Source organism: Bufo gargarizans, chromosome 4, assembly GCF_014858855.1.
Source record: "Bufo gargarizans isolate SCDJY-AF-19 chromosome 4, ASM1485885v1, whole genome shotgun sequence".
Taxonomy (NCBI): domain Eukaryota; kingdom Metazoa; phylum Chordata; class Amphibia; order Anura; family Bufonidae; genus Bufo; species Bufo gargarizans.
Window position 1 is genome coordinate 307,631,554 of NC_058083.1, and position 13,235 is coordinate 307,644,788.

Here is a 13,235-nt window from a genome sequence, read left to right on the forward strand (position 1 = left end):
GACCTATAAGTCTCCTCATGCCAATTAAGGCGCTCTCTCCCCAAAGAGAGATAGTACCCCCTAAAAAAAATCTTGATAAAGGCCTCTCACCCAGTTAAGCCATTACTCTCTGCTCTGCACTGATGAGGGGCAATCACCCTGAAACAGCTATGAATATGAATACAGTTGTATGAATGTAACTTGGTCATAAACACCCAAAAATTGTACCAGTAAAAACTATAGGCCATCTGGCAAAAACAAGGCCACATACAGTTCCCTTGACAAATAATAAAAAAGTGATTTTATCATGCAAAAGCAGTAAAACATTCAATAAACCTATATAAATTTGCTAACACCATATTCCTATCGACCTGCAGCTTTTATATTAAATATACCACATGGTGAATCCCATAAAAATAAAAAAATAAAGCAAAGTACTACTGGAAGCTGACACAAAACACATGTCTGGGTGTCCTGGAGGTGGGCCATATAGTTTGACTTTGTATCTACATATTACTTTGTTTCCTCCTTACCCAACCTTGACTACATTCCTGTATTGTTATAAATACTTGATTTTCTGGCATGTTTTGGTACTCTCCTTGTCCTTGTGTTTGTCTATGTCAATTTACTTACCTGCTTATTTAATTAGTTTTTATCAACTTTAATAAATACAGTGGGATGCGAAAGTTTGGGCAATCTTGTTAATAGTCATGATTTTCCTGTATAAATCGTTGGTTGTTACAATAAAAAATGTCAGTTAAATATATCATATAGGAGACACACACAGTGATATTTGAGAAGTGAAACAAAGTTTATTGGATTTACAGAAAGTGCGCTATAATTGTTTAAACCAAATTAGTCAGGTGCATACATTTGGGCGCTGTTGTCATTTTATTGATTCCAAAACCTTTAGAACTAATTATTGGAACTCAAATTGGCTTGGTAAGCTCAGTGACCCCTGACCTACATACACAGGCGAATCCAATTATGAGAAAGAGTATTTAAGGGGGTCAATTGTAAGTTTCCCTCCTCTTTTGTCTCAAAACAACTCTCAAACCTGAAGACAAAGATTGTTCACCATCATGGTTTAGGGGAAGGATACAGAAAGCTGTCTGTTTCCACAGTTAGGAACATATTGAGGAAATGGAAGACCACAGGCTCAGTTCAAGTTAAGGCTCTAAGTGGCAGACCAAGAAAAATCTCTGATAGGCAGAAGCGACGAATGGTGAGAACAGTCAGAGTCAACCCACAGACCAGCACCAAAGACCTACAACATCATCTTGCTGCAGATGGAGTCACTGTGCATCGTTCATCCATTCGGCGCACTTTACACAAGGAGATGCTGTATGTGAGAGTGATGCAGAGAAAGCCTTTTCTCCGCCCACAGCACAAAAAGTGTCACTTGAGGTGGGCTAAAGCACATTTGGACAAGCCAGCTTCATTTTGGAATAAGGTGCTGTGGACTGATGAAACTAAAATTGAGTTATTTGGCCATAACAAGGGGCGTTATGCATGGAGGAAAAATAACACAGCATTCCAAGAAAAACACCTGCTACCTACAGCAAAATATGGTGGTGGTTTCATCATGCTGTGGTGCTGTGTGGCCAGTACAGGGACTGGGAATCTTGTCAAAGTTGAGGGACGCATGGATTCCACTCAGTATCAGAAGATTCTGGAGACCAATGTCCAGGAATCAGTGACAAAGCTGAAGCTGCGCCGGGGCTGGATCTTTCAACAAGACAACGACCCTAAACACTGCTCAAAATCCACTAAGGCCAACGTTCTGGAATGGCCATCTCAGTCCCCAGACCTGAATATAATAGAAAATCTGTGGTGTGACTTAAAGAGAGCTGTCCATGCTCAGAAGCCATCGAACCTGAATGAACTAAAGATGTTTTGCAAAGAGGAATGGTCCAAAATACCTTCAACCAGAATCCAGAGTCTCATTGGAACCTACAGGAAGTGCTTAGAGGCTGTAATTTCTGCAAAAGGAGGATCTACTAAATATTGATTTCATTTCTTTTTTGTGGGGCCCAAATTTATGCACCTGACTAATTTTGTTTAAACAATTATAGCACACTTTCTGTAAATCCAATAAACTTAATTTCACTTCTCAAATATCACTGTGTGTGTCTGCTATATGATATATTTAACTGACATTTTTTATCGTAACAACCAACGATTTATACAGGAAAATCATGACGATTAACAAGGTTGCCCAAAATTTCGCATCCCACTGTATATATTTTTGGATATATTTTTGTGTAATTTTTCATATGTTGAGTGCCTGGAGTTTCCCCATTTAGGAGGTATTGATATTTGGCACCTACAATTTACTTGTGCTGTATAATTTTGGACCCTAATTTTGGGTCTTTGCTTTGTTTATTGGTATTTTATACTTTAAGGTGTGCAGTTTTTTAACTTGGTTGATTTATGTGGGGGTGAGTTCTAATATATAGGGATCTTAAAGCTGAATTGGTCCCTAAAAAATTGTATTTGGAAATTTTCTTGAAAATTTATAAAATTGCTGCTAGACTTATAAGTCTTTTATCCTCTCCAAAAAATAAAAGTACAACTGAATAATAATGCCAACATATAGTGGACATATTGTAAACATTAATTATCAGCTATTTTGTGTCTTAAAAGCAGAGAAATTTAAAGAGTAAGTAAACATTTTTTTTTTGTGTTCAGATAGACTGTGTCAGTGCATAGTTATACTTTACTAATATACTTCCTTCACCGGTTCTGTTGGCAATATGCAATGGATTACAAGTTTAGGGGCCACAACAGTTGATCTTTGGACAGACTTTATGCAGGGAAAAGAATGGAACTGGTGAATGAACTATATTAGTAAGGTATAACTATGCACTGACACAGTCTGAGGGGAAAAAAATAAAGATTGGTTACTCTTTAACTTTGGAATATTGCAAATGTTGTTACATTTTCATAATATTTAGCTTTATAAATAAAAACAAAATATCTCTGGTATCTAGCTCGCGGGCGTAAAAGTCCCATGTTATTGCTATTGCTAATGCTCGCCTTATCAGATGTCTGTACCATTGTACATTTGCCTTTAACTGCTTCGATAATTTGTAACCCTCTTTTCTTTCTTTGAAAATTTATAAAAATAATTTGAAAAGAATAAAAACTAAATATATTGACCCAAATTTACCATGAAGTACAACATGCCATGAAAAAAAATTCTCAGTCTCAGAATCATTAGGATAAGTAAAAGCATTCCAAAGTTATTACTAGGGATGAGCGAATGTACTTTGAATGAAACATCCAAAGTCGATTTGCATAATACTTAATTTGAATACTGTACGAAGCGAGCACTCCATATAGTATTAGAATGTATTGGCTTCTATGCTAATCGCATATTAGCTTCATAAATCAATTTCTACTGTAAAAAAACATTTCCCGAAATCGGGTTTGGTTCCAAGTGGTACGTTGGAACTGAACTCGAGTTCGGGAAATGTTTTTTTACAGTAGAAATTGATTTATGAAGTTATAGGAGCCAATACATTCTAATACTGTACGGAGTGCTCGCTCCATACAGTATTCAAATGAAGTATTATGAGAATCGACTTTGGATCTTTCATCCGAAGTCGGTTCGCTCATCCCTAGTTATTACCACATAAAGTGTCATATCAAATAAAAAAAATGGGGCAGCGTCCTTAAGGCCAAAATAGGCTTAATCTTTGAGAGATTTAAGGGATTTTTTTCATAAACAATCACCTACCCACAGTTTCACAAGAATGAGGGCCCCTGAGTCCCCTGTGTGTATGGAGCACATGCTCCGTAACCATCTCCCTTTTCACTTCTATGGGACTTTGGAGCATTGCGGTCGGCTATTTCCATCTGTCCCATAAAAGTAAATTGAGCTGTGATCATGCATGAACACCACCGCTCCATTCACAATGAGGATTCAGGGACCCCTATTTTTGTGGTCAGACCCCCAGTGATAATACAGTTATCACTTATCATGTGGATAGTTAATTAATTATGTTTATGGGATACCCCTGTTACTAGATAGAATTTTTTTTTTTTTTTTACTAGACTCCTACACTATTCTGACTGTCATAAAGCAATGAAAACCTGATGGAAGAGAGTTAGTGAAAATGTGTATTAAGCCTAACTGGTTTACTCTATATATCACCATGCGTTTCTGCTTGCATTAAAATATGTTAATATACAGTACAGACCAAAAATTTGGACTCATATTCTCATTCATAGAGTTTTCTTTATTTTCATGTTTATGAAAATTGTAGATTCACACTGAAGGCATCAAAACTGATAAAAACTACAAAAAATTGTGAAACAACTGAAAATATGTCATATTCTAGGTTCTTCAAAGTAGCCACCTTTTGCTTTGATTACTGCTTTGCACACTCTTGGCATTCTCTTGATGAGCTTCAAGAGGTAGTCACCTGAAATGGTCTTCCAACAGTCTTGAAGGAGTTCCCAGAGATGCTTTGCACTTGGCCCTTTTGCCTTCACTCTGCGGTCTAGCTCACCCCAAACCATCTCGATTGGGTTCAGGTCCGGTGACTGTGGAGGCCAGGTCATCTGGCGCAGCACCCAATCACTCTCCTTCATGGTCCAATAGCCCTTACACAGCCTGGAGGTGTGTTTGGGATCATTGTCCTGTTGAAAAATAAATGATGGTCCAACTAAACGCAAACCGGATGGAATAGCATGCCGCTGCAAGATGCTGTGGTAGCCTTGCTGGTTCAGTATGCCTTCAATTTTGAATAAATCCCCAACAGTGTCACCAGCAAAGCACCCCCACACCATCACACCTCCTCCTCCATGCTGCACGGTGGGAACCAGGCATGTAGAGTCCATCTGTTCACCTTTTCTGCGTCGCACAAGATGGTTGGAACCAAAGATCTCAAATTTGGACTCATCAGACCAAAGCACAGATTTCCACTGGTCTAATGTCCATTCCTTGTGTTCTTTAGCCCAAACATGTCTCTTCTGCTTGTTGCCTGTCCTTAGCAGTGGTTTCCTAGCAGATATTCTACCATGAAGGTCTGATTCACAAAGTCTCCTCTTAACAGTTGTTCTAGAGATGTGTCTGCTGCTAGAACTCTGTGTGGCATTGACCTGGTCTCTAATCTGAGCTGCTGTTAACCTGCGATTTCTGAGGCTGGTGACTCGGATTAACTTATCCTCCGCAGCAGAGGTGACTCTTGGTCTTCCTTTCCTGGGGCGGTCCGCATGTGAGCCAGTTTCTTTGTAGCACTTGATGGTTTTTGTGACTGCACTTGAGGACACTTTCAAAGTTTTCCCAATTTTTCGGACTGACTGACCTTCATTTCTTAAAATAATGATGGCCACTCGTTTTTCTTTACTTAGCTGCTTTTTTCTTGCCATAATACAAATTCTAACAGTCTATTCAGTAGGACTATCAGCTGTGTATCCACCTGACTTCTCCACAACGCAACTGATGGTCCCAACCCCATTTATAAAGCAAGAAATCCCAATTATTAAATCTGACAGGGCACACCTGTGAAGTTCATTAAGAGAATGCCAAGAGTGTGCAAAGCAGTAATCAAAGCAAAAGGTGGCTACTTTGAAGAACCTAGAATATGACATATTTTCAGTTGTTTCACACTTTTTTGTTATGTATATAATTCCATATGTGTTAATTCATAGTTTTGATGCCTTCAGTGTGAATCTACAATTTTCATAGTCATGAAAATAAAGAAAACTCTTTGAATGAGAAGGTGTGTCCAAACTTTTGGTCTGTACTGTATTTGACACTATTATAAAACTATTATTTTCTGTTATTATTTTCCTTTTCCAATTATGCCACTAGGGTTAAAAAGCATATTTTACCTGCTGAATGTATGAACCACATATGTCCACTCCTGTCTACCTCTTGTTTCCGTTACTATGTATTTCAGGTATATGGGAAACAATGCTAACATTCTAATACGTCAACTAAGTTCTATAAATCTCTTTGCTATTTAAAGCCTTATTTATAAACGTGTTTCCGGCTGATTTCCAGTGCTGAGTGCACACAGGTCGTATTACAGAACTGGCGCAGGATAATCCAGCTGCGCCATCCTAATACTTCCTGCTCTTTCTCTCAATTAGCAAATTACAGGCCTCGATGATTTGTAAAGGTGATTTTCAAGGTAATTACCCTAGAGTTTAATATTTATGTAATTACTAATTTGTTTTTGTTTTGCTTATGTGGGAAAAACGTACCCCGTATTTTTCACCCTATAAGACGCACCTGCCCATAAGATGCACCTAGGTTTTTGAGGAGGAAAATAAGAAAACACTTTTTTTTAACCAAAATGGGTGCTTTTGGTCATTTTTGAACTAATGGTGGTCTGTGCATTATACTACTATGGGGGATCTGTGGATGGCACTGTTATGGGGGGGGATCTGTGGGTGGCACTGTTATGGGGGATCTGTGGATGGCACTGTTTTGGGGGATCTGTGGATGGTACTGTTATGGGGGTGATCTGAGGGGGGCACTGTTATGGGGGGGTAGATCTGTGGATGGCACTGTTATTGGGGGGGGGGGTGATCTGTGGATGGCACTGTTATGGAGGGGGGATCTGTGGATGCACTGTTATGGAGGGGGATCTGTGGATGGCACTGTTATGGGGGGTGGATCTATGGATGGCACTGCTATATATGTGTCACCCACAGATCCCCCACCCCATAACAGTGCCATCCACATATCCCCCACCCCATAATAGTGGCATCCACAGATCACCCCCCCCCATAACAGTACCATCCACAGATCACCCCCCCATAACAGTACCATCCACAGATCACCCCCCCCCATAACAGTGCCATCCACATATACCCCACCCCATAATCGTGGCATCCATAGATGCCCTAATATACCGGAGCTAAACCTGTGAGAGGGGCCGGTGTCATGCAAATGCGGCGGGGCCGTTGCCGGTCACTGTACTCCGGCCCCACCGCTCACTCACTGCTTTATTGCCTAAACATTTTATAATAATAACTTTAATTGAAGTTCCAATCCCCAGCCCCATCTGTACTACTTACTAAATGTCCTGTAGCAGTCAGAGCAGGGTGGCCGGCCGGCCGTCTGTAACTCACTGACGTCACATGCCTGCGCCGCCTACTTTATGAATGAAGTAGGCGGCGCAGGCACGTGGCGTCAGTGAGTTACGGCCGGCCGCCCACCCTGCTCTGCCTGCTACAGGACATTTAGTAAGTAGTACAGATGGGGCTGGGGATCGGAACTTCAATGAAAGCGAGTTAGCGGCGGGGCTGGAGTACAGTGACCGCACCGGCCCGCCGCATTTGCATGACACCGGCCCCTCCTCTCTCCCCCCTCCAGCTGATACATCACAGTCTGCGATGCTGCAGCATCGCAGACTGCAATGTAAAATGGCAGCATTCGCCCCATAAGACGCAGGGGCATTTTTCCCCCACTTTTGGGGGGGGGGAGTGCGTCTTATGGGGCAAAAAATACGGTATTTAAAACCTGGTTAATTATTGCTTTTTTGCAAATGTGTTGCACTTTCATATTCTGGACTTCTGCTTTAAAATTAAAATTATACGTCCCTCATGTTGAAGTCTCAATCTCAAATGTCTATGAGACCCATGAAAATGTCACTTAAAGGGAACCTGTTACCTCCAAAAACCAACCCAAGCCGCCAGCAGTACCCGAGAGTATGCAGCAGCTTGTTTCCGGCGATCTTTTTCTTCCTGAACGTAGATGAAGCAAAAGCTCAGAAAACGTTGTTTTATTCCCTGCCCGCGTGATTTTCTAGTCATGCTTGAAGTCAAGGGGGCAGTGGCCTCCTTGCTTCAAGTCAAGGTAACCACGCCCCCTTCCCTGCCCCTTCTCCTGTAACTGACAGCCGGCTGTTTGGCATAAGCTCTGTCAGTCACAGCAAAGGGGCAGGGAAGGGGGCGTGGTTACCTTGACTTGAAGCAAGGAGGCCGCTGCCCCCTTGACTTCAAGCATGACTAGAAAATCACGCGGGCAGGGGATAAAATAACATTTTCTGAGCTTTTGCTTCATCTGCATTCAGGAGAAAACGATCATTGGAAATGCGCTGCTGGCTACTCTCAGGTACTTCTGGCGGCTTGGGATGGTTTTTAGAGGTGACAGGTTCCCTTTAAATAAAAATTTTTGCTTATTGCACACATTGCAAGAATTTTATTTACGGTATTAAAAGGAACTTAGACTATTATCTGCAGTAATACATAATTGTATTGCAGATAAGGAGTCCAGGTGGCTATTTTTTATTTTCCTATTGCCCCCTGTTCCCCCTTCTGTCTGTGTTTAAATTTGCCCTGAAACACATTGTTGGGACAGCGGTGGTTACACACAGATCTCCTATTCATTATGTTAGATCAGCACAACAGTCCAGACTTTCAGGGTAGCTTTGAGTTCTGATAGCAGTGGAATAGGGGGCAGTAGTTATATATATATAGTAGAGATTTGGACTCCTTATTTGCAGCACTAATCAAATATTACTACAAATAGTCCAGAAGCATGGTGGCATATTCCCTTTATAGAGAACCTCTCACTTGTACTATGCTGCCCTCGCTGATTTCAGCAGTCGGTCACTCCTGAGCTGGCAGTCCTTACTTTTTAGTACCAACATGACGAATACTGTGCTGCGAGGGAGTTGAGTCCAATAAGGCTTACTGCCACCTCCCGGATGACCTGAAGGTTTCTTCCCTGTTATGCATAAGAAAGAAACTTTTTTTTAACTAAAATTAATGCAAAACACATAGCCTATAAGCCCTAAAAATTTGACTTTAAGTTATTTTATGTCCATTTTGCCTAGAGAGAAGGTTATTGCTTAAACAGTCACGGTACGTTCGCACAATTTCATTTAATAGAGAATGGTGTACAGTAACTAGCAAATTTCTAAATCACTTAATTTAAAAAAATGTCTGCATCCATCTGAAAAAAAGCTGTAACGTCATGGCCACTGGGGGTATAATTTTCACGTAACTTGCAGTCCACTGTTTGTTGTCAGGCAAGATCCATCCCTGGTAACAGAGACTCAGAAGATGACTAAGAGGAAGTGGCGACGTATCAGAGCTAGCTGATATTGTGAGCCTCATAAAACTGGTTCTACACAGCTCTAAACATCACATGAGCCTCCTGCTTTTCTGTAAGTGTAAGTTAACCCAGTTTTCAGAGCTCCCTAGAAGAAAACACATAGTGAGGAGTGAGGCCACTGCATACAGTACTGGAAGAAGGGAGACACCCCCTGCTTCTGAGAGAAATGCATCTAGCTGTGCAGCTGAAACAGAGAATAATATGGCTGAAAGAGACTTTAGGGAAGCCCATGTTCCTTCACATTTATCATTATACAAAGAAACACAGCCATTATGCAAACTGTTTTTTGAAAACTCAGGTACGCTTTAAAAAAATGTTAAAAGTGCCTCTTTAGTAACTAAGATAAAAACCAGAACATTTTTAAGTCCACAGATGCCAGCTTATACATTGAATAAAAGCCATTTCCATTATGCAGTTTGAATAAAGAGTTTCCCAAAGGGATAATTTCAGATATTAAAGAGAAATTGTTCTGACGTAAAAGAGTAGACAAAGCGATATACTAAAAAATAAATTCCTAGAAAAAAGATATGACCAGGAAATTATTACAGATAGCGAAAGAAGAAAACAAATTGAGGTTAAGGAACAAAAAGACAATGATGAGTTTAACCTCTTCCCAACCAGCCCAGTACATGTACAGCACTGGTCGTTTCTTTAACGATGGCGTCCACTATGGAGTGAAGTGGGCGTAATAGCTGCCAGGTTTCTGTTGTTTCACACATCAGTGATAATGGCGATCACAGGCATTTAACCCCTCAGATACCATGGTCAATCGTGACCACGGCATCTGAGGTGGCTTTACCAGGTAGTGCCTTGTTCCCAGGCCCTAATAGCTCCCTTGCATGGTGAAGCTGTTCGTTCCTTGTGATATCCTCTGTCCCTCTGAAGGATCCTAGACTATTAAAGAAGTAGTTCCTATGGAGGTCTGCAGGTGGCAGGGCTCTCATATAAACATAGCACAACTCCCGTAGGCTGCAATGGTGATTCATTGCAGTTTATGGGATAAGCGATTTACAATAGCCTGTTAAAGTCCCCTAATGGAACTTAAAATACGTATGGTTTATTTTAATTGTCGCTCCTACCCCAAATTTTTTGATAAAAAGTGATAAAAAAGTCATACACAATCCAAAATAGTATCAATAAAAACTATACATCGTCACAGAAAACTTCACTTGGCTCAGTAGACACAAATCTGGGGGAGAAGGGGGGGGGGCAGAATATAGTGATGCAAAGAAAATATGTTTATTTTTTCTAAAGTTTTTTAAAGTATTAACGCAGAAGAAAAATTATATAAAGGAGGTATCTCTGTAATCATACTGACCCATAGAATGAAGATTACCGGTCAGTTTTACCGCATAAGGAATGCTTTAAAAACAAAACCCATAAAACTGTGGCAGAATTGCCTTTTTTCCAATTGTACCCCATCTGGAATTTTTTTTCCAGCTTCCCACTAAATCATGTACAATGGTGTTATTAGAAAGAACAACTTGTCCTGCAAAATAATAAGGCTACTTTCACACTAGCGTTCGATCGGATCCGTTCTGAACGGATCCGATCATAATAATGCAGACGGAGGCTCCGTTCAGAACGGATCCGTCTGCATTATTTTAGCATATAACAGCTAAGTGTGAAAATAATGTAAAGTCAATGGGGGACGGATCCGCCTGAAGATTGAGCCATATTGTGGCATCTTCAAACGGATCCGTCCCCATTGACTTACATTGTAAGTCTGGACGGATCCGCACGCCTCCGCACGGCCAGGCGGACACCCGAACGCTGCAAGCAGCGTTCAGCTGTCCGCCTGTCCGTGCGGAGGCGAGCAGAGCGGAGGCTGAACGCCGCCAGACTGATGCAGTCTGAGCGGATCCGCTCCATTCAGACTGCATCAGGGCTGGACGGCTGCGTTCGGGTCTGCTCGTGAGCCCCTTCAAACGGAGCTCACGAGCGGACCGACGAACGCTAGTGTGAAAGTAGCAAACAAGTTTTCATGCGCCTATGCGATTGTAAGAATAAAAAAGTTATGGCTCCTGGAAGCCAGGAAATGAAAAACAAAAACAGAAAGTTGCCCTGGGCTGAAAAGGTTAACCCCTTCACGACTGCAATACGTTTATATACATGATATTTGCACATGCCCCGTGCAGCTATCACGTCTATAAACGTCAAACCAGCTCTTTAATCCAATCGCTGCAAAGCGCTTGGATTAAAGCTTCTGCCCCTGCACTGCTGCTGTCACGGACAGCACACAGTGCAGTAATGCCGGCAAGGGACCAATCAGAGTGGCCCCTTGCCGGCAATCGATCCGAATGGTTAGTCTGTGCAGACTAACCAATCGGATCGCGGCAGTGAAAAAATTCCAGTTTCAGGCTCTGATCTGCGCTCTGCAGATCAGAGCCTGAAATCAGATAGTGTCCTCGTGCCCCCCCATCTGTGCCCCTCCAAGCACCCCTTGTGTCCGCCTGCCGCCTATCTCCTGCTCTCCTGCTCCTGCGCTTATCTCCTGATGCGGTCCTCCGCCCCCTCCCTGCCCCATGCATTCTCCCCGCCCCTCCTGCCCCAGCCTCCCTCAATGTTGCTGGCCATACACCCCCCCGCCCCCCCCCCCCCCCCGTTTATTTTCCAGAGCTGCCCCCGGTCCCCCTGCTGTGTGTGATGGCGGCGGCTCCATTCCTGAGCCGGCGCCATCAGCAGCGAGTGTCAGCTCTATGCTGACACTCTGCTGTAACCCCATAGATGCCACGGTTGTGGCATCCATGGGGTTAATAGAGGGAGGGAGCTCCCTCTCTCAACCATCGAGGCTGCCGTGCTGCGATGGCAGCACCCGATGGTTGCCATGGCAACCGGACGCTTTGCAAAAGCGTCCGCTCTTGCCACCTACAGGGCATCTAATAGTATTATACTTTATAGTACAGCCATCAGCCCCACTGGATCTTCATGATCCAAGAGGGACTTGATAAAAAAAGAAAGTGAAAATAATAAAAATGAAAAATAAAAAAATATATAAAAATGTTAATTAAAAAAAGAAATTGCCTTTTCCCATAAAAAAAATGAAAAAATAAAATACACATATTAGGTGTCACCGTGTCCGTAACGACCGTCTCTATAAATATATCACATGATAGACCCCATCCGATAAACACCATAAAAAAAAACAGTGCCAGAAAAGCTATTTTTGTCACCCCACATCACAAAAAGTGCAACTGCAAGCGATCAAAAAGGCTTATATGACCCCAAAATAGTACCAATTAAACTGTCACCTCACCCCGCAAAAAATGATACCCTATTTAAGACAAAAAAATAAAAAAGCTATGGCTCTCAGACTATGGAGACACTAAAACATAATTTTTGGGGTTTCAGAAATGCTATTATTGTGTAAAACTTAAATAAATAAGAAAAAGTATACATATTATGTATTGCCAGGTCCGTAACGATCTGCTCTATAAAACTATCACATGACCTAACTCCTCAGATGAACGCTGTAAAAATAAATAAATGAAAACTGTTCCAAAACAGCCAATTTTTGGGTCACCTTGCCCCATAAAGTGTAATAATGAATGATCAAAAAATCCTATGTACCCAAAAATGGTACCAATAAAAACCTCAACAGTTTTTGCAAAAAACGAGCCCTTGCACAAGACGATCAGCAGAAAAATAAAAAACATGGCGTTCAGAAAACCTATCCAGCAAAATCTGCCTTCCAAAAACCGTATGGCATTCCTTTCCTTCTGCGCCCTGCCGTGTGCCCGTACAGCAGTGTACGACCACATGTGGGGTGTTTCTGTAAACCGCAGAATCAGTGTAATAAATATTGAGTTTTGTTTGGCTGTTAACCCTCAATGTGTTAAAGAAATAAATGTAATAAAATGGAAAATCTGCCAAAAAAGTGAAATTTTGAAATTTCATCTCCATTTTCCTTTAATTCTTGTGGAACACCTAATGGGTTAACAAAGTTTGTAAAATCAGTTTTGAGTAACTTGAGGGGTGTAGTTTCTACAATGGGGTCATTTATGGGGGTATCCACTATGTAGGTCCCACAAAGTGACTTCAGACTTGAACTGGTCCTTAAAAAGTGGGTTTTGGAAATTTTCTTAAAAGTTTTAAGAATTGCTTCTAAACTTCTAAGCCTTCTAACGTCCTAAAAAAATAAAATGACATTTCCAAAATGATGCCAACATAAGTA

The 13,235-nt window shown here is 41.5% G+C and overlaps 1 protein-coding gene across 2 annotated transcripts in view; it reads right to left on the minus strand.

The window, feature by feature from the left end:
• The window catches only part of TPD52L1 (TPD52 like 1), a 183,603-nt gene that overhangs the window by 50,575 nt on the left and 119,793 nt on the right, over positions 1-13,235 (minus strand). The window lies entirely within an intron of this gene.